Raw genomic sequence first — 19,199 nt, forward strand, 5'->3', positions numbered from 1 at the left:
ACCTGGCAATGCACCATGTGATGTAGAAACAGAGACCCACCAGCTGTCAAGAGACCCTGAGTGTTTGGAGAGTGAGGATGCTGGCAGTGAGCACGGTAGACTTAAAATCAAAGCATCTTCTCTTTTGTAGGCATTATGCAAGCCCTCACCCCACCCCAGGCTTTAGTGCAGTCCCGTGAGGGAGAAGGAGCTCCCATGACAGAGATGGAGTGTGACACCAAGTGAACAGGAGTGGGCACTCGGAGCACTACATCAAGTTGATTTTCAGAAAACAGTGATATTTCTTCTACAGCGGGGTTTATTGGAACAGAAGTCATACATAGCTTTAGACCATCCTCCTAGCTTTTCAATATTCTTTCTCCCAGATGCTGTCTCTTAAGTCCACCTGAGACACATGTCAGATCCAAGCACTGCCAGCAACTGGCCCTGCGATTCCACACCCAGCCCCAGCTGCAGGGTTTACTCCTGCTCACCTATTGGGGAGAGGGGACGTCTTCAGACAGACAGCTTAATTCACTAAGGGTTACAGTGTTAAATAATTAATTTTTCATTTTCTTCATGTCACAGACACCTCGAATCAAATCTTCCCAGACGCAGTTAATCATGTCTCCCAAGGGGAAAGGCTCATAGTCATCCAAATCCTTCTTTCTCCTCCATGTGGAATTACTTTCCTGGGAATTCTATATTATAAATATCCTTCAGATCTTTCCTCTCCTCTGTCTCCACAACCACAGCCCTATTCAGAGTCTGCTAATCCTTGCTAAAACTATCTTAATTAAGATACTATGTCAGACATTTAGGGAGCATTTAAATGAATATGTAATAACAATGAGATAAAGAACCATGTAGCATGCATTTTATAACCTGAACATAGAATCAGTAAGTCCTAAATATTTATGATTGGAATGTATTCTTCAGAAAAAGCCCTGATTTTGAAATGCATCTCCATTTTACTAGTTTCTAACCTGCATTTGTTATCTTTGCATATAATAGGATCTGGCCATTGTTTTGTCCAGATGCTAACAGTAGTTGAGGTGAACCAGCACAGTCAGGGAACTGGTCACAATACCCAGCCTGTTCAACCAGTCACTCACCTCCATTCAGCTTGGGAAGCAAGCCAAGGTCAATAATTGTTATCTGGTAACGTCAAATGTCTTTCTACTTAATATCACAACAATCCCAGATTTGCAAAAATGCTCTCTCAAAAACAAAAGTGGATGCTAGAACTGAGATAGTTATTCTTTCTTGGTGGAATTTCATATAATCAGACGACGTGCCAGAAACACGTATTTCTTTCACAGCATTTCAGCAGCCAGGAGAAGGAGTTTGTTTCAGTGGATGTAAATTCATTGCATTATATTTCAGAAATGTGAAGATAGTAGGCTTTGGTGATTAATGACAGAGAACTTGGACATAAGTTGTGAGAATCTATAAAATATGACACTGTCAACGAGCAGACATGGGAGTGTAAGGAATGCTGGCAAGCCCCAAAGCCAGCATCCTCCAACCAGGAAAAAGAGACCAGCCTTCTCGTGCCAGAAGAGAGCAAGGAAGGAAAGCAGACATTTATTTCACTGAGAGCCCCATGCCTCCACTCTCCAAGCTTAGATGTCACAAATGACATTTTCAATATCCACAAGGTGAAGAACTTAACCACTGCATTCCCCCAATGAGACTTTACCTTTAACTCATTTGCTCTGTTTATGCTGTTGCAAGAAGGTGGCAAAACAGATTTTCTTGAATTTTACATTCAAGATTCCCACTACAGATAAATTTGAATCAACTTTCTGTTGATTCTTCATAGCTATAATAGTTTGCACTTGTCATTATATTCTCTTCCCCTGGTCTGTGCTCACACCCTCGCTGTCCTAACAGATGTTTCATCAATAATTCTGCTTTGTTTCCCTCTGCAGGTACAAATTTGTGGGCTTTGCTTAGGACATGCTGCTGATGAACTAGCAGCTCTCCTGCATGGGGAACACAGCCAGGCATCCAGCAATACCAGCCAGTGCATTCTAACCTACTGTACCCCAGCACCTCCATTCCCATCCATGCAATTAACCTCCAGGCCTCGCAGTCAATGTTTGAGAAGAGGCTTCTGTGATTTTATTTCACCCTGTGCTACCTCAAGCAGAACTCATTATCTTAAAGTTTCCTTGTCTACAACTTGCAGATATATGTTGGTTGTCTGTCTGTTTTTTTAGACTAAGGGTTTTAGGCAACGGGGCATCTTCTGAGTAAGTGCTTTCACATGGAGAAGGTCTGCAGCTCATGCATTCCATTCCCTTAACAAAAACGGATCGTTTGAAGATGAAAAACAAAACAGTTTGAGAATAAAAAGATAGAGATACCGGTATGCTAAGGATCAGAGAGTTTAGTATTACTTAAGAGGGAAATCATGGCTCTCTCCTCTCCCTCTCTCACTGTTCCCTCTCCCATGCTTTCTTAATTTATAAATCTTGAAATAAAATACCTTCTAACACTTTTTCAGAGTTTCTTACCTAGGCTTCTAAGACCAGGAGAATAATGACCCTGGTCAGAAATTTGACAGACTTTGAAAAAGTACATATAAATCAAGCCTAACATTTTTTAATAAAATACATAAAGATAAATTGGTTGGTAGACAAATGATGGCTAGATATGGATTTATTATCACAGGCAAAACTGCAGGGATATATACCAAAATGTTAGCAGTATGTACCACTGAGAAGTATATTACCAGTGATTTTTATTATCTTATTTCTTTTTTTTAAAGATTTTATTTTTACAGCAGTTTTAAGTTCACAGCAAAACTGAAAGGAAGGTACAGAGATACCCTAAACATCCCCTGTCCTCATACATGCATGGCTTCCCTCATATCAACATCCCCCTTCAGTGATACATTTGTTAAAATTGATGAGCCTACATTAAAGCATTATCATTCAAAGTCCATAGTTTACCATAGGGTTTACTCTTAGTGTTGTAATTCTATGGGTTTAAACAAACATACAGTGACATGCTTTCATAATTGATATACAGAGTATTTTCACTGCTCTAAAAATCCTCCGTTTTCCACCTATTCATTCCACCCCCATTTTTTTTTATTTTCCAGATTTTCTACAATGCGAAGCTGTAATTTTCAATGAGAAACAAATGTTTATACTAAAATAATGCTGAACTCATCTAAGAAACTTTGAAAACCAAGAGGCTGGATTAGATTCTCTGGTCTTCTTACCTGGTCTACTCAAGAGAGGACGTGGAAACTGCCTAAGATCTGGGCGCAGTCCAGAAATGGCAACATCATTCCTGCTGGATTGTGTTGGACAAAGCAGTCACAAGTCAGCCCATATTCAAATAGATGGAGGCAGAGATTCTGCCTGTCAGTGGGGCAAGAGAGGAAATGTGTAAACAGGCAGGGAAGAAATTGAAGGCAGCCAGTTTTCAAGACAAGCTACCATATACTCCCAGAGGAATCCAATAAGGAAAGGAAGAAGGCAAGAGTCTCACTATGATGGCTTCTACCTGATTCGTGAGAGTAGTTCTGGAGACAAAGTCATGCCTCAGGGTTGTCCCAACCTAAGGGAATACAGCTGGACTTTATTGGTCAACAAGGTGGGTAAATCCAATTTAAAAATAGGCAAAATACCAAAATAGACATTTTTCCAAGGAAGACATGCAACAAGCACATGAAAATGAATTGTTTCACGTTATTAGTCATTGAGAAAATGTAGATTAAAACCCCAGTGAGATATCATGTTGTACCCACTAGGATGGCTAGAATAAAAAAAGATAAAACAAGTGTTGGTGAGGATGTGGAAAAATCAGTTCCCTCATACAATTCTTGTGAGAATGTAAATGATTCAGCCACTTTGGAAAATGATCTGGCAGTTTCTCAAACCATGAAAATAGTTTCCTTATAACCCAGCCAATCCTACCCCTAGGAATATACCCAAGAGAAATGAAAACATATGTCCACCCCAAAACACACACATGGGTGTTTATAACAGCAAGATTCATAGTAGCCAAAAGGTAGAAACAACCCAAATGCCCATCAACTGATGAATAAACACAATGTAGTATATCTGTACAATGGGATATCATTTAGCAACAAAAAGAAATAGAACAAGTGGTACGTGCCATATATGAATGAACCTTGAAAACATTATGCCAGCTGAAAGAATCTAGTCACAAGATACCACATCTGATCCAATTTATAGGAAATGTCTAGAAGAGGTACATTTATGTATAGAGACAGAAAGTGGATTAGCAATTGCTGAGGGATGGATTAAAGAATGGGAGGACAGAAGGGTAATAGCTAAAGGGTATAGGGTTTCTTTTTCAGGTGATAAAAATGTTCTAAACTTGATTGTAATGATAGTTGCACATATCTGTGAATATACTAAGAACCACTGAATTGAACATTTAAATGGATGAAGTGTATATGTTATGTGAATTATAGTTTAATAAAAGTCTTTAGGGGGAAAAAACTGGTCAAAATTATTTTTAAAAATATAGGAGGGTAATATAAATGCCTGGGTACCTCCAGTTCTCTGGTTGGGGCAAAGTGGCTGGAATAGCCCAGCAGTGGTCCTCAGAAGAATTATCATATAGCTGGCCCTTGAAAATGCATTAAAGGTACAGGGGCAGAGAGGGGAGGAGTCTCACAGAAATGGTAAAAAGAGATCTCAGGGTAGTAAACTCGATCAACTTGAGGGATGTACCCATTCCTTAGCCAATCACTGTGACCAAGAAGATACAAATTCTGGGATATTGTCCAGGACTGGGCTTCCAGCCACCCCCAAACCAGGCTAAGGCTAGGGGAGGAGTGAACCTCCATGGAAAAGTGGAATGATGTACCAGAAAGGAAAGAGAGGCTGGGCAGTCACAGAAAAAACATGGCCACTATAAAAACACAGGTTCTATGGTTTGACCTCAAGAAAGCCTAAAAAGGGAAAGAGCTGCTTCAAAGGTGCCTAAGCTTCCTGTACAGGAGGTATTCAAATAGAGCAGAGGTGTAGTTGCCTAGAAGGTTGAACTGGATGGCTCTATGCCATAGAGTCTATGGTCATCAGCTTTAGAAGAATCCCCAGTGACTCCCTCCTCCTAGTTTGTGTTCATGCCCTTGTGCATTCCCCTTCCCTTGACCATAGCTGGATTCAGTGACTCACTTCTAGACAATAGGATGCAGAGAGGTGATGGAAAGTTACTTTTGAGATTAGCTGGCTTCCATCTTAGATGACCCCTCTCCCTCACTTGACGTAGGGAACCCTTGTGGAAGGAGCTGACACTAGCATAAACCCGTGGGCACCGGGGACCGGCCAACAGCCTTATAAGTAAGAGTAGGAGCAGATCCTTTCCCATTGGAGCTTGGAGATCATGATGCCACAGATGACACCTTGATTGAAAACTTGTGAGACATTCTGAGCCAGAAGCTCCCATGACACGACACATCAGTTCCCTGACCCTCAGACTATGAGATAATAAATGCTTGTTTGTAGTGCTAAGTTTTGGGGTAATTTGTAACACAGCAACAGGTAATTAGCACAGCCTTTAGAGCCCCTTTTCATCCTGATATTACATTTGTTTGAGAATTTATTTTATAAGAGGGACTGATGTGAGTATGTAATGTGCCTATGTGTGTGAACATAAGTGTCTGTTTGCATGTGGTTTGCAGGAGAAGCCAGGAAGGTGATGCACTGATAAGGGAACAAAACACAGTAATTTCAAGGACTCCAGCCCATGTTGTTGTTGATGTGTCCTGGCTCTCCCCAGCAACACACTGGTTCCTGCAAACAGGACTTGCCTCATTTTTCAGAAAGAAGTGCTGCTATGACAATGGTCACAAAAGGACTAGAGCTGTCCCTCTTCACCAGGTTTCATGCCCTCTGAGAGACTGCACCAGCCCCTGACTTTAGACAGGCCAAAGTAGGCCCCAAAGAAATAAAGTATAACGGTCAACATGTAGACTTTTTGTTCTGATTGGTATGGGGCTGGTCAGGAGCTTCTCAAGTACTACAACTGTAGACCTACTTTTGCCCACCCCTGTATTTATCCTACTAACTCTATCTTTGCTTCCTAAGAATATGTTAGCTTCCTTCTCTGCCCAGAAATCTATGACAGCCCATTCTAAAGCCATAAATTATACAGGAAGTTCTGCGCAGAAATCAAACCTGGGTCACTACATGGCTTTTATTCATGCCCAAAGCTTGCAGTCTGTCTTGTCCTGGAGATAGGAGCCTTCAGGAGCCACAGAAACACTGTTGACATGAGCAGAACCCACTTTTGCCCCCTTTTCCCTCCTGCCTCCACAAAAACAGCCTCACTTGGAATGTCAGCTCGCCCTTACCTAGTGGCAAACAATCACAAAACAAGAGCTGGCATCTGAGAGTAGAAGTGAGAGTCTGTCTGAGGTTTTTCTCCCTCAGTGATTTTTCAAGTGAGCCTTCCAAAGGGGCAGAGGCATCACCTTCATCACCGGATGCCTCACAGGCAGAGAGACACACAGAAACTGGCCCTGTGACAGTTAGAGATCATGTGGGAACAGGAAGGCAAGGGTCCAAGGGTCATTCAGACATGCCGTTCAGATGGGCATGTGGAGGGAGACACAGCACCGGTTTCTGTTCAACCTAAGTGAGGATTAGCTTTGGGCATCAGTAATTAATTATCCAGTTTGAGAACAATTCGGGCAAAGGGCTGGAGAATAGGACCACTCAGGGAATAAATTCTGGCCTGTGCTTCTCTGGCCCCATCAGGACACAGTAGAGCTGCCACAGGAAAGAGATTCTTCCCCTGAGTCTGGAGTTGAGCTGCCAGGCAGAAGGTCTGGTAGCATGGACAAAACACTGTTTGGGGGACAGGAGGCTTGGAGGCCTGGAGACCTGGATTCCAGTCCTGAAGCTTTCTTTGATCAGTTTTTCTTGGTCAAGGTTTCCTTTTTATGTTTTGTTTTAAATTATAATTAAGCAAAACCCACTTGCATTAGCTTAGACCAAATAGGGTCTCTGGTGTAGGATTTTGCATAGAACCAAAGGGAAACAAGCAGAGTTGAACCCCAAAAGAAACTGGAACTAGAAAGCCCCAACAATCAGGACAATCTCTCTCTCCCTCTCCATGTTCTCTCATCTAGTTCTGCTGTGTGGCTATGTCATTTCTGCCTCAATGACAGAGGCAGAAATGACATAGCCACAGCTTTTCCATGCCTCCAGAAATTGTCCCCCAAGTGTAAATTTCCTCAGTTCAAAAAAGCATCTGAACTGACAAGTATTGCTGAATTCAATTTCCAGATTTGAGACTATGACTAGTCAGATGGGGTCAGGGGCCTGATCCTGCTCCAAACAGCTATGACTTTGGAAAGGGTTGGGGTAGGAGTCAGGATACAGTACAAAAAGAGTTGTCAGCAGCAACTTCTGAGAACTAGGGAAGGAAGGTGGGAAGAAGGTAGTCAATGGGAGGCGGTTTTGGGCTAGGCACACTGTCTAAATGCATCCAGTTTACTACATAGCCTGCCTGAATCCCAATTCTTTGAGGAGCTTAAACTTCTAGTCCCTAAAGTCCTCCCCTGTGAGTCTTGAGTTCTGTTCAATAAATCCTTGCAGTAGGATAACATATCTGAACTTTTGGCCTCAGGGAGAGCAGATAGTCCCTGCACCAATGTAGTCTTTGGTCGCATAGGAGATGTGGAACCATAGGACAAGTCTGAAAAAATAGGAAACAGATCCTGTTAACCAGTGTCTTATCCACTGCGCCCTCCTCTCCCCAGTGTCTAAGCAAGGAGATAGCTGGAGTCTGAGGGAGGTGTTTTAATTAACCTGTTAAAGCCCTGAGGGGGCCATTGACAGCACTGTCACTGCACTAAGTGGATCAGAAGTCCCAAATGTCTAAGGTTATTCGATCCCCAAAGGCCTAGAAAGACTCAGCATGCTGCTCTACGCTCCCAGCTTGCTACTCTCCTCAAGAGCAAATGGAACACTGGGGAGGAGGCTCCACTCTGTAGCCAGAAGAGGTCGCCTCCAAGGTTGTTCACACAGACAGTAGAGACAGGTCTCTAGCTTGTATGGAGACAAGTGCCTCTATGGTATAAACAGGCCCTCTTAGGGATTTCTGACTGTAGTATGTTCATGTTGGTCTCCTTCCCATTTTAGCTCATAAATCATCTCTTTTTCACTTTCCTATCTTCCTATAAACGGTTGAAAAATTATCTGACCCAAAGACACCATCCCTGGTGTGGGGTTTCCTTCAGTGTCAGTCACTTTTGAATCAAGTACATTTAGCTGCCTTCTTGCTATTTTCCTAAATTACTATCTTCAGCAAATGCTTGAATAAAATAGTCTTTTTATTATTCTGATGGAATTCAGCAAACAGTGTCTATGGGACTTTTGTTTTCATGAAGTACTCTGTTGCCAGGATACCCAGGGTGAAGATGTCAAAAGAAGACACATTGAAAGGACAAGCTATAGTGAAAATCCTAGAATCAGTCCCTTGCATACTAATCATTCCGATTTACCCTATGCTGTTTCTGTTTGCTATAGGAAAGATAGTGGAGCCCACAGTTTCCAAATAATAAACTATGCAGAGAACAGAAAACATGTATTATTAAGGAGGGCAATGCTTGCTTAATTCCCTTCTTTTTCCTTTTTTCCCTTTCTTTTAAAATGTGGTACTAAGACCATTAGAATCAAATTCTAGCATCCCATTACAGCAAGTAGGGAGATGAAAGAGAAAGATTTCTACACTGACAACTTCAGGAAGAATTTAATATACAGTGGAAAGGAAAAGGAAAGGATGAGAGAAATTAAAGCTACTTCTAACGACAGCAGAAAGACTTCATGGTCACCTAATTATTTAAAAAATATATATTAAGCATTTTGTTAACAAGCATTTATTCAGTGCCTTCTAGGTACAGATTATGATACTAAAACCTTGGACTTAAACTAGATGCATTTTAATGAAATAGATGTAAAGTCCTATGTCCAAATAAATAAAAAATAAAAAGCAATTTTACAAGTTTAGAATCCAGAAACTTGAGATTTTCTTGGCAGTAATTCTGAAGGTCAGAACAGACAACAGATTTATTATAAGCAAATATTATGATGTGTAAGGTAGGGGAAGACAAATTAACTTTGGACTGTCTCAGTGGTATTATCCTGATCACATGTATATATTATACTATTAGAATTTGGGCTAGCCATATGAGGTGACACATAAGGTATTATGTTGATGAACACACAATATTTCAAGAAAAATGTTGGCTAACTACATACATTCCAGATGACATCAACAAGTTTGGTGGGGATGTGGAAGAGGGCTGGCCAGAGGGAATGTTCTAGAAACCACTCTATCAGAATAACTGTTGAAGAAATTGAGGATGTTTAAGCCAAAAGAAGAGAAATAAGTTTACAATATTGTTGAAAATGGTATTAAAGTTGCAGAAAACACTAAAATCATAAATATATCCACCTTGACCAAAAATTATCTGAGCTCAAAATTAGCACTGTTCTGTCATTATTCAACAGAGACGAAACGTGAACGTTATGTTTTCCAAAGAAAACTAGTTGGCAGTCACCTCATCAGGATTGCACTGCTCATTCTGGCACAGGGCCCGGGTATGGGGGCTCCTTGCTCTCAGGTGTGGCACCATGACCACAGGTGGAGGCCTAATCTTGGGGACCCTTCTTTTTTGGCCAGGTACTCTTTTATTTTTTTCTCCAACCAGAAAAGGAGTAAGACAATTCAGAGGTTCTGTTCTCCTCTGCACAGAGGAGTTTTCTCTCTGCCAATGACAGTTTCCGAGAGAGCCACAGAAAGGTGGTAGCTGTCGTTTTCCACCTGAAATTTCACCTCAAAGAGACACAAAGCAACCACAGATCCCGAGCCCCCACATATGGAAATCCATTCCAAGATTTCTGCCCAATACTCATCCAAAGAAGCTGATAGAAAATAAAAATCACTCTTTTTAAATCGACATCTTTTCCACAATTTGTGTCGAAATATGCGGCAAATACCAAAAGTATGCCCTTCTGGGAATACTTAAGCTATTTCTAAAGAAAGAACATCCTTCCCTTTTTCCCTTCCCGCTACTGGCCTGGCTTTTTAAATAATCTGAGTACAATAATGAACAAGAAAAGGGACCATTAAGACTCCCAGGAAAACACTGGACCATGAGAAACCACGAAAATAATAGAGACAACTTATGCCATCAGTATTGAGTATAGGGAAAACCAGAATTTTCGTATTGAAAATTTCAGATTAACCTGTATGCTAGCTTGATCAGAATATGTTACAGAGTGATGTAAGAATTAATTGCAATGATTATTAGATAGTACCTATTACATCTCATTAAAATTATTATGAAAAGAAATAACGTTAAATTACTTGTGAACTTATAGCAATATTTTAAAATAGTTCCTCAGCTTTTCAGTATGCATAAAGAACTTTAAAAGGCTCATACCTGTGCCGCTGATTCCTCTCCCTTAATTTTCGTACTAAAGAAATACGGTTGATTCCTAAACAACACAGGTTTGAACTGCACAGGCCCAGGCAGACACGGATTCCTTTCATAAATACAGTCCACGTTGGTATCCACCGGTTTCGCATCAGCAGATTTAACCAACGATCAAAAACAGTGTTTTCGAATTTGTAACCGCAGATTCCCAGCCACAAGCTGGACATGCAGTAAGCTGTTGATTTTTCGGACCTCGATTTAACAAACTTCAGCTTTAATTTCCGGTCCATATGTCATCTGTGAAAATTAATACCCTGTTAATTTGAAAACGCTTTTAACCAAGATTTGCTTATAATTAAATTAACATTATGTTTGTTATTAATTTACTGTAATTCTTAACAAATTTTGGCAAACAGGCAATATGTTGGAAAAAACACTAGTAATTTTGCCAATATAAATAGATATTATATATCTACAACTATAGTCTACATATTTAAATCCAAGAGTCACCACTCATAAACAATGTTTGGCAAATGATTAGCACATGATCACATTGAATTTCGAGTGGTCTTTGGTTCTGTGCTGAGTGGCAAGTCTTTCTGCCGCAGTTTTACCTGGGGCCAGTGGTCTGACCTGGGCTAAGCCATGCCCCAGCGATGTGCACTTGTTTACTTGGGTGATTGGTGAATGCACACATTTACTAGACCTAGTTAATATAAATTTAAAATTACAGTAATACAGCCCTAGCTAGTTTGGCTCAGTGGATAGAGCATCGGTCTGTGAACTGAAGGGTCCCGGGTTCAATTATGGTCAAGGACACATGCCCAAGTTGTGGGCTCAATCCCCAGTGTGGGGTGTGCAGGAGGCAGCTGATCAATGATTCTCTCTTATCGTTGATGTTTCTATCTCTCTCTTCCTTCCTCTCTGAAATCAATACGAATATATATTTTTAAAATTACAGCAATACATATAGAAAACTTTTCTGTAATATTAAACTTTTTATACATATTTAATTACACAAATGTATCTACATAAGGAAAAGCAGGTAAACTAATCTATCAATTTTTTAGCATGCTAATTTGGAAAACCTACTTTATTATATAATGGACTTTTGGCTTTAACGGATATCCCCTCACCTGAATTAGTTTACCATATCAAGGTTTTACTGTACTGTTTTAGACCTGTGGTTGCTTAAAACAGCTAATACCAATGACTACCTGCAGAGTCAAAAGTTATACATTTTCAACTGCATGAGGTTCAAAGCCCTTAACCCCCTTATTGTTCAAAGGTTAATTGTAATCCCAAATGCAGACAGGGATTTATACAGAAAGATTGGTATTTCATAAATTTGAAGCAAATGAGATCTAACATTTGGAAAATAATTAGGTAAGTTTTGGGAAATTCATCTAATGGGCTTTTAACATGGTAAAATAATAACATACTATGAGGGGGAAAGAGGGAATACAAAATTGTAAAAATATGATCAAATAAAACAAGCCAAAATAGTGGTTGCATTTGAATGGTAGCCATGTGGATGATATTTCCCATAGTAAATATGCACTACATTGATGATGAGAACTTTATGTAAAACCAGGTTAAAAACTTATCATGTCGTTATTTTTATTCCAGGTGAAGTAGTAAATGGGTCATAGAGTTAATAAGAGGATCTGGCTGTTTCTGGACCCTTACATCTTGCAGATACATGACACCCATCACTGTATTGTAATTCATGTCTAACCAGCTGAAGCCAGCTGCCTGAAAATGTTTGCATCTGGATTAGTTTTTCTCTTGGTCTTGCCAGCCTGGCGATCTGGCTTGTTTGTTTGTTTGTTTGTTTTCTGTATTCGTTCCTTTCAGTTATTGGAGACTTAAGTCCCAGGGCACCCACAAGCCTTCCCACAGAAATGCCATGTTTTCACAGGAAACTGAACCTGCTTCAAAAGAACATGAGAGAGGGGCTGGAACATAGAAAAGTGTCAAGAGACTCAAGACATGAAATACACTGAGAAACCTCCCTTATGCCCTGGGGGATCCATGTGCAGTTATTACACAGCCCTGAGTGGAAATGATTTCCATGCAACATTTGAAATCAGTACTCCTGTGTCTCATACTACAGTTCTAAAGCATTTCCTCCTTTACCCATTCTCTTCTTTCACTCAATTCTCTGCCCCATTTCCATCACAAAAAATTTACTTAAACTGCAGCTAGTTATAATCCATCCCTACTCTCACCTCAGGTGAAGACTTTGTCCTTAAGCAATTGTTGTTACTCCCTGTTGGTTTTATGAATACTTCTGGGTGTTTTCACAATATATTGACCCAGTTAATTCTCACAAAAACTCTATAAAGCATTGTTATTTCTATTCTCTCGATGAGAAAACTGCAGCTTCAGGAGATTTTAAATTTACTTGTCCCAGCACCCATGGACAATCCAGGACTTAGAAGAAACTTTCTAGTTCTAAACCCGTTTTCTACTACACCACCGTGATGCCCACTGGATGGCACCTGTTATGGGTTCCCTGGAAATAGTATAACCAGATAATTCACCATCAAAACTGTGACAATTTTTAGAGGGAAAGAAGCATTATTCATAATTATACTGGGACAAGAGCATACATTTGAACCAGCCAGGGAAAATGCGGAATAGTCATCCTAACTAAGGTGGGAAAGGTACAAGATGTAGTCAAGGGCTTCCTACAGTCCATCACACAGATAACCATGTGTATGAGGAATGTGTCAAAAATAAATAAAAAGTTGTCAGCTAAATGGAAGTCACTGAACCATTTTTGTGTCCTGAGAAATCATTCCTAGAGAACATGGGCATAGACAATTCAACCACTGTAGCCATTCAAAATAATCATGCTTGAAAGGAAATTAGACTGTTGGGATATCATTAAAAACAGAAAATGTTGAAATTGACTTTTAATGATTTCCGAATGGAGGAGCAGGCTTCCACCAAGCATAGAGGCCCCTGTCTTGTAAAGCAATTTCTTAGTTAAGATGTAAGTGCTAACAAACTAATTCTTTTGTACAAATGGCATGTAACCAATGCAACACTTCTATTTGCTTCCTTCTCTTCTCCATCATTCCCACCTAAAAGCATTGTGGAATCAAGTGAAAAACAATTCACAATCATTTCTAGCTCTACTGGCTGGAGCTGAGGAGAGGCCCAGGCCAGTGGTTCCATTTCAAAAGAAAATTTGCCTCTTTCCTTCTAGCTGGACATCCTCATCAGCACATCAAAGGAACTGGAATCAGCTCAGACTTTTAATTAAGCCTGGAAAGTATCCACAAACATAAAAGTCAAAATGTCTCTCTGTATTGCCCTAACCAAGGCTGAGTACGGTGCAAGTCTGGGCTAACAGAAGCAGCACAGGTCAGCTTTGAAGTAAATGGATATCTCAAGGAAACCCTCCAATGCCCAGTTCTCAAAGGAATGCAGGATCCATCAACTGCCCCCAACCACGACCTCTGAGCCAAGTGGGTTTTGCTCTCTAGCAGAAGAGCCAAATGAGAGTACAGGTAGAAACAGTCCCAGATGGCACTCAGAGACAAATAACCACTGCTTGTCAGGTAGAAAAAGGACTGAAGCTGTGACAAGGGACAGCCATAGAAGATAAAGAAAAGGCAAGATATCCAAAATGCCCAAGAGAAGGTGAGAGTTTCAGGGAAGCATATTTCTTATCAGAGCTTAAAATTGCCAGTCTTTTGCAAAAGTCTTTTTGCAGAATCAAAACCAATAATCCATGTTAAAGTGGAAATCTCTAGTAGGATCTGCTGGGACTTAGCAAATTGATTGGGTTGTATTTAAATCTATATGTATTATAGTTCCTGAAGAGTAGCTGTGTGCAGTCACTATCTCATCTCCGGAATAGCTGGTGCCAGTTCACCAAGCACTGATGGGCTTATTCATATGCTTTCACTCATCACACCCATAATAGCGCATCAGAAGGAGGCAACATCACACCTGATTACAAGTCCCAGTTCCACCACTCCTTAAATTGTGAATTTGCAGGGGTTACTTAATTGCTCTAAGCTTCCATTTTTTTTCCTATAAAAGGGAAGGAGGTGGTAATAATGATGCTTAACTCATGGGGGTGTTAGAGAATTGTGAGTCAATATATGTGATATGATAGAACAGTGCCTGGCAAATGGTACATACAGTATGAGTGTAGATTAGCATACTATCTAATAAAAGAGTAATATGCACATTAACCACCACTCCGCTACACCCACAAGCCACGCCTACCAGCCAATCAGTATGCAAATTAACCCCAACCAAGATGGCTGCGGCCACGGAGAGAGCAGGAGGCTTGGGTTTCCCCAGCAATGGAGGAAGCCAAGCTTTCTACACACCCTGGCGGGCCCAGGCCTCCACTCAAGGCTACAAAGTTTCAGTTATAGAAGATAAATAAATCCCAGATACCAGGGCCTCCGCTTGGGTCTCCAGGAGGCGTGGCCAGCCTGAAAACCACCACAGGCCCCTCACCCAGGCCACCCCACACCCCAAGGGAAACCCCACCCTGATCTGGGACACCCTTCAGGGCAAACCAGCCAGTCCCCACCCATGCACCAGGCCTCTATCCTATCTAATAAAAGAGTAATATGCAAATTGACCATCACTCCAACACACAAGATGGCTACCCCCATGTGGTCAAAGATGACTGACCCCATGTGGACACAAGATGGCCGCCACAAGATGGCCAGCAGGGGAGGACAGTTGGGAGGGACCAGGCCTGCAAGGGAGGGTAGTTGGGGGCTATCAAGCCTGCAGGGGAGGACAGTTAGGGGTGACCAGGCAGCCAGAGGAGGGAAGTTGGGGGCAACCAGGCCTGCAGGTAAGGGCAGTTGGGGGGACCAAGCCTGCAAGGGAGAGCAATTGGGAGCAATCAAGCCTCCAGGGGAGGGCAGTTAGGGGTGACCTGGCCAGCAGAGGAGGAAAGTTGGGGGCGACTGGGCCTGCAGGGAAGGGCAGTTGGGGGGGGACCCAGGTCTGTAGGGGAGAGCAGTTGGGGGGAACCAGGCCTTCAGGGAGGGCAGTTAGGGGAAAACAGGCTGGCAGGGGAGCAGTTAGGCATCAATCAGGCTGGCAGGGGAGTGGTTAGGGGGTGATCAGGCTAGCAGGCAGAAGCGGTTAGGGGCAATCAGGAAGGCAGGCAGGTGAGCATTTGGGAGCCAGCAGTCCTGGATTGTGAGAGGGATGTCCGACTGCTTGTTTAGGCCCGATCCCAGATTAGAGAGGGTGCAGGCTGGGCCGAGGGACACACACACACCCCTCATGCACGAATTTCGTGCACCGGGCCTCCAGTTATTAATAAAAGAAACACATTGATTGCTTTTGACAATTGGACAAATTGTTCATGCTTCTTTTTGTTTGAATCCCCCTTGTCCTAGGAAGAATGTGAGGCAGTAACAAAATAAATAAAATACAGTACTAACAAAAACAAATAAAATACAGTAGGGTGGCATAATTTTCAACTGAAAGCAAAAGAAATAAAAGCAAATGTGGAGCTAAAATTGGGCTAGGGCTGTTTGTTGTTTTTATATCCTATCTAATAAAGAGGGAATATGCTAATTGACCATCACTCTGTCACAAAGATGGCTGCACCCACAGCTGAGGCCAAGTTCCTTTAAGGAGCCTTAACCAGCAATCAGCAGGGACCTGAGGCTACTCCCTCCCCCTCCCCCGTGGGGCTTAAAGGGGACCTCAGGCTGTGCCCCCCACCCAGCAGGGCTTGACAGGGGACCTCAGGCCATGCCCCCCTGCCCTGGTGTCAGGCTGGGGGACCTCAGGCCATGCCCTCCTGCCCTGTTGTCAGGCTGGGGGACCTCAGGCCACACCTCCTGCCTTGGCACCAGGCTGGGGGACCTCAGGCCATGCCCCCCACTCAGTGGGGCTTGACGGAGACCTCAAGCCGCACCCCCTGCCCCAGTACCAGGCCAGGGGACCTGAGGCTGCACCCCCCTGCCTGGCGGGGATTGACAGGGGACCTCAGGCCATGCTCCCCACCCAGCGGGGCTTGACGGGGGACCTCAAGGTGCACCCCCAGTGCTGGGTCGGCGGAACTCAGGCCGTACCCCCAGCCCAGCGGGACTTAACGGGGGACCTGAGGCTGTGCCCCCCCTGCCAGTGGGGCTTGATGGGGGATCTCAGGCCATGCCCCCCACCCAGCGGGGCTTGACAGGGGATCTCAGGTCGTCTCCCCCACCTGGCCGGGCTTGACAGGGGATCTCAAGACACGCCCCTGCCCCATCTGGAGGACCTCAGGCCACGCCCCCATCCTGGCGCTGGGCTAGGGGACCTGAGGCTATGCCCCCTGCCCAGGGGGCTTGACAAGGGTAGGACTGGCTGGGTCTGGATCTAGCCCAATGGAGGGGAGGCGGCCGGGTCTGGGTCTCACGCGATTTTGAGGTGTATGTGGGTGGGCGGGGACTTGACTCTGGGTCCGCCTTTTAATGTGCATGAATTTTGTGCACCGGGCCACTAGTGTGTGTGTGTGTGTGTGTGTGTGTGTATTATATATTTTATTGATTTTTTTACAGAGAGGAAGGGAGAGGGATAGAGAGTTAGAAACATCGATGAGAGAGAAACATCAATCAGCTGCCTCCTGCACACCCCCTACTGGGGATGTGCCCACAACCAAGTTACATGCCCTTGACCAGAATCGAACCTGGGACCTTTCAGTCCACAGGCCAACGCTCTATCCACTTAGCCAAACTGGTTAGGGCTGCTTGTATATATTTTGTTGTTGTGAATTGACCATTTCAAAGGAGAAACAATAGCTAGAAGAAGAAATGGGGAAGGTGAATCCTCATGTATGATATGCCTTATAGATGTTCCAGCCCATTCTCAAATCATTTTCAGGTTGATGTCTCATTATTGTTTCCCTTGAAGTCAGTATCTTTCCTGATTTTGTTCTCTTTCCTTTGCATCCTGATCCTTAAGGCCATGCCAGCAATGTGTAGCAGAAATGAGGGGCACACTGCTAAAGAGAAGAGGGGGGAAGAGAGTGGAGGTGAAAACTAAGAACAAAGGCAGACACAAAGCAAAAGGGAAGGCAGAGGATCAGGATGCCTAAGGGGCTTAAAACACTCGCTGCCCAGTTTTAGAAAGATGTGCTCTATGGACTGGAGTCCTCTGGGGCTCCTTGGATCTACAGGGAACTCTCAGCCAGACCTCTGCTTCCAATTAATGCCGTCCATTAACATTTTCATGAGGTGATGCATTTGTCTTCTGAATATGATAATGATCTCAGAGTTAGTTCTTCCTTGTCTTGGGAGAATTTATTCACCAAAGTGTCTGCTCCAAAAACCAATTAGGAGAGCACTGTGTTAAAGAATTTTACAGTGGTTTCAACATCAGGATTAACTTCAGTGTAGGTCATGTTTATGTGTCACATAAATAAAGATGCTATTGATGTTCTGGAACGAAATGATTACAATAACAACTCACATTTAGATTCATGAACCTAGAGGGGACCTGTTAGAGATCACTGAATCCTGTTTCCTCTATCCACCCCACCCCATTCTTATTACAGTAAGAGCAGATGCCAAAAAGTAAAATATTTGAAAAATGAGATCAATAGAACACAATGCATGATTTTCTTCTTTTTTCAGTTTTATCAGTGTGTGAACAAATGGTTGTCTCGGGGCTGGGTGTGTCAGGATAGTGGGCCATTCGGGACCCTCCGTTGATTTATTTCTGGCTGTCTAGCTGCCATCTGTTGGTGTGGCTGTTTTATTTCCCATGAGAATCAACTATGATTGAAGAAGAGTTGCCACTTATTAAGAGAAACCATATCACCAGGATTATTATATTGGAAAGCATAATTTAATTCAAAATTTAGTCAGCAAATTCTAACTGGAAGGCCAGAGGTAATCCCATTCTATGTGCATGAGCTTTAGGCCACCTATTTTTCTCACTTCCCAGAAATATGGTGGCAAAGGAGTGTAGTGTCCTCTGGAAACTGACTGCCTTGGTTATCAGCTATATAACCTCAGGCTAACCTCTGTAAGCCTCAGTTTCCTCATATGTGAATTGGGGACCCTAATAATAGTACCTATGACATATGGTTATTGCAAGATGTAAATGAGATAACCAAATAAAGTGCCAGTGCCTGTAGGCATTAAATAAAGCAAAAGAAGTATCTCAAGGCTAGGAAGTAAAAGGACACTCACTTAGCCTAATAAGGTAATGAGAGGACATGCCATGCCATCAGATTAGTCTTTGTAATGCAAGACACCTGATGTGTTTTTTAGCTATTCCCCTCTGAGGACAGATCTCTGAGGGGCTTCTTCTCCTTCCCTCCCTCTATACTCATGACTTGATAGGTTCACAGGTACCCTCTTATCCCACACACTGCATTCAAAGAAAAAAAAAAACCATACACACACACACACACACACACACACACACACACACAAATGAGTAGAGCAGAAAATGACTGATCTCCCATATTTTAAGGCTGGACAAAGAAAATAGAATATGAGAGATAGAGAGCAAAGGGATTAAAAGCACTTAGACACTCTAGGAGTTGGCATAAAGAAGAAGGAGGGAAGGACATTCATGAATATGAGAGCCCAAGAATTTAGAATATAACTTTGTGGGCAAAATAATTAGATTAAGGAATCTATTTCTACTTCAATGACCAAGAATGGGGACAGAAAGAAATTGAGGTTCTTTTTCCACATCCCCACCGCTAATTTCTAGCAAATGCTTGGATTTTTACATTTGAAAGTAGGGAGGTAGAGAGAAATAGGTACAGCATTTGACAATCATA

The 19,199-nt window shown here is 42.6% G+C and overlaps 1 pseudogene across 1 annotated transcript in view; it reads right to left on the reverse strand.

The window, feature by feature from the left end:
- LOC308252745 (neurofilament light polypeptide-like) overlaps positions 1-10,710 on the reverse strand; it is a 111,344-nt pseudogene extending 100,634 nt beyond the window's left edge. The window contains exon 1 of the transcript in view: positions 10,427-10,710. The product of the transcript in view is annotated as a neurofilament light polypeptide-like (transcript). The remainder of the gene's footprint in view (positions 1-10,426) is intronic.
- Positions 10,711-19,199: the final 8,489 nt, after the last annotated feature.

Source organism: Plecotus auritus (genome assembly GCF_963455305.1).
Source record: "Plecotus auritus genome assembly, chromosome: 7".
NCBI classification, from domain to species: Eukaryota; Metazoa; Chordata; class Mammalia; order Chiroptera; family Vespertilionidae; genus Plecotus; species Plecotus auritus.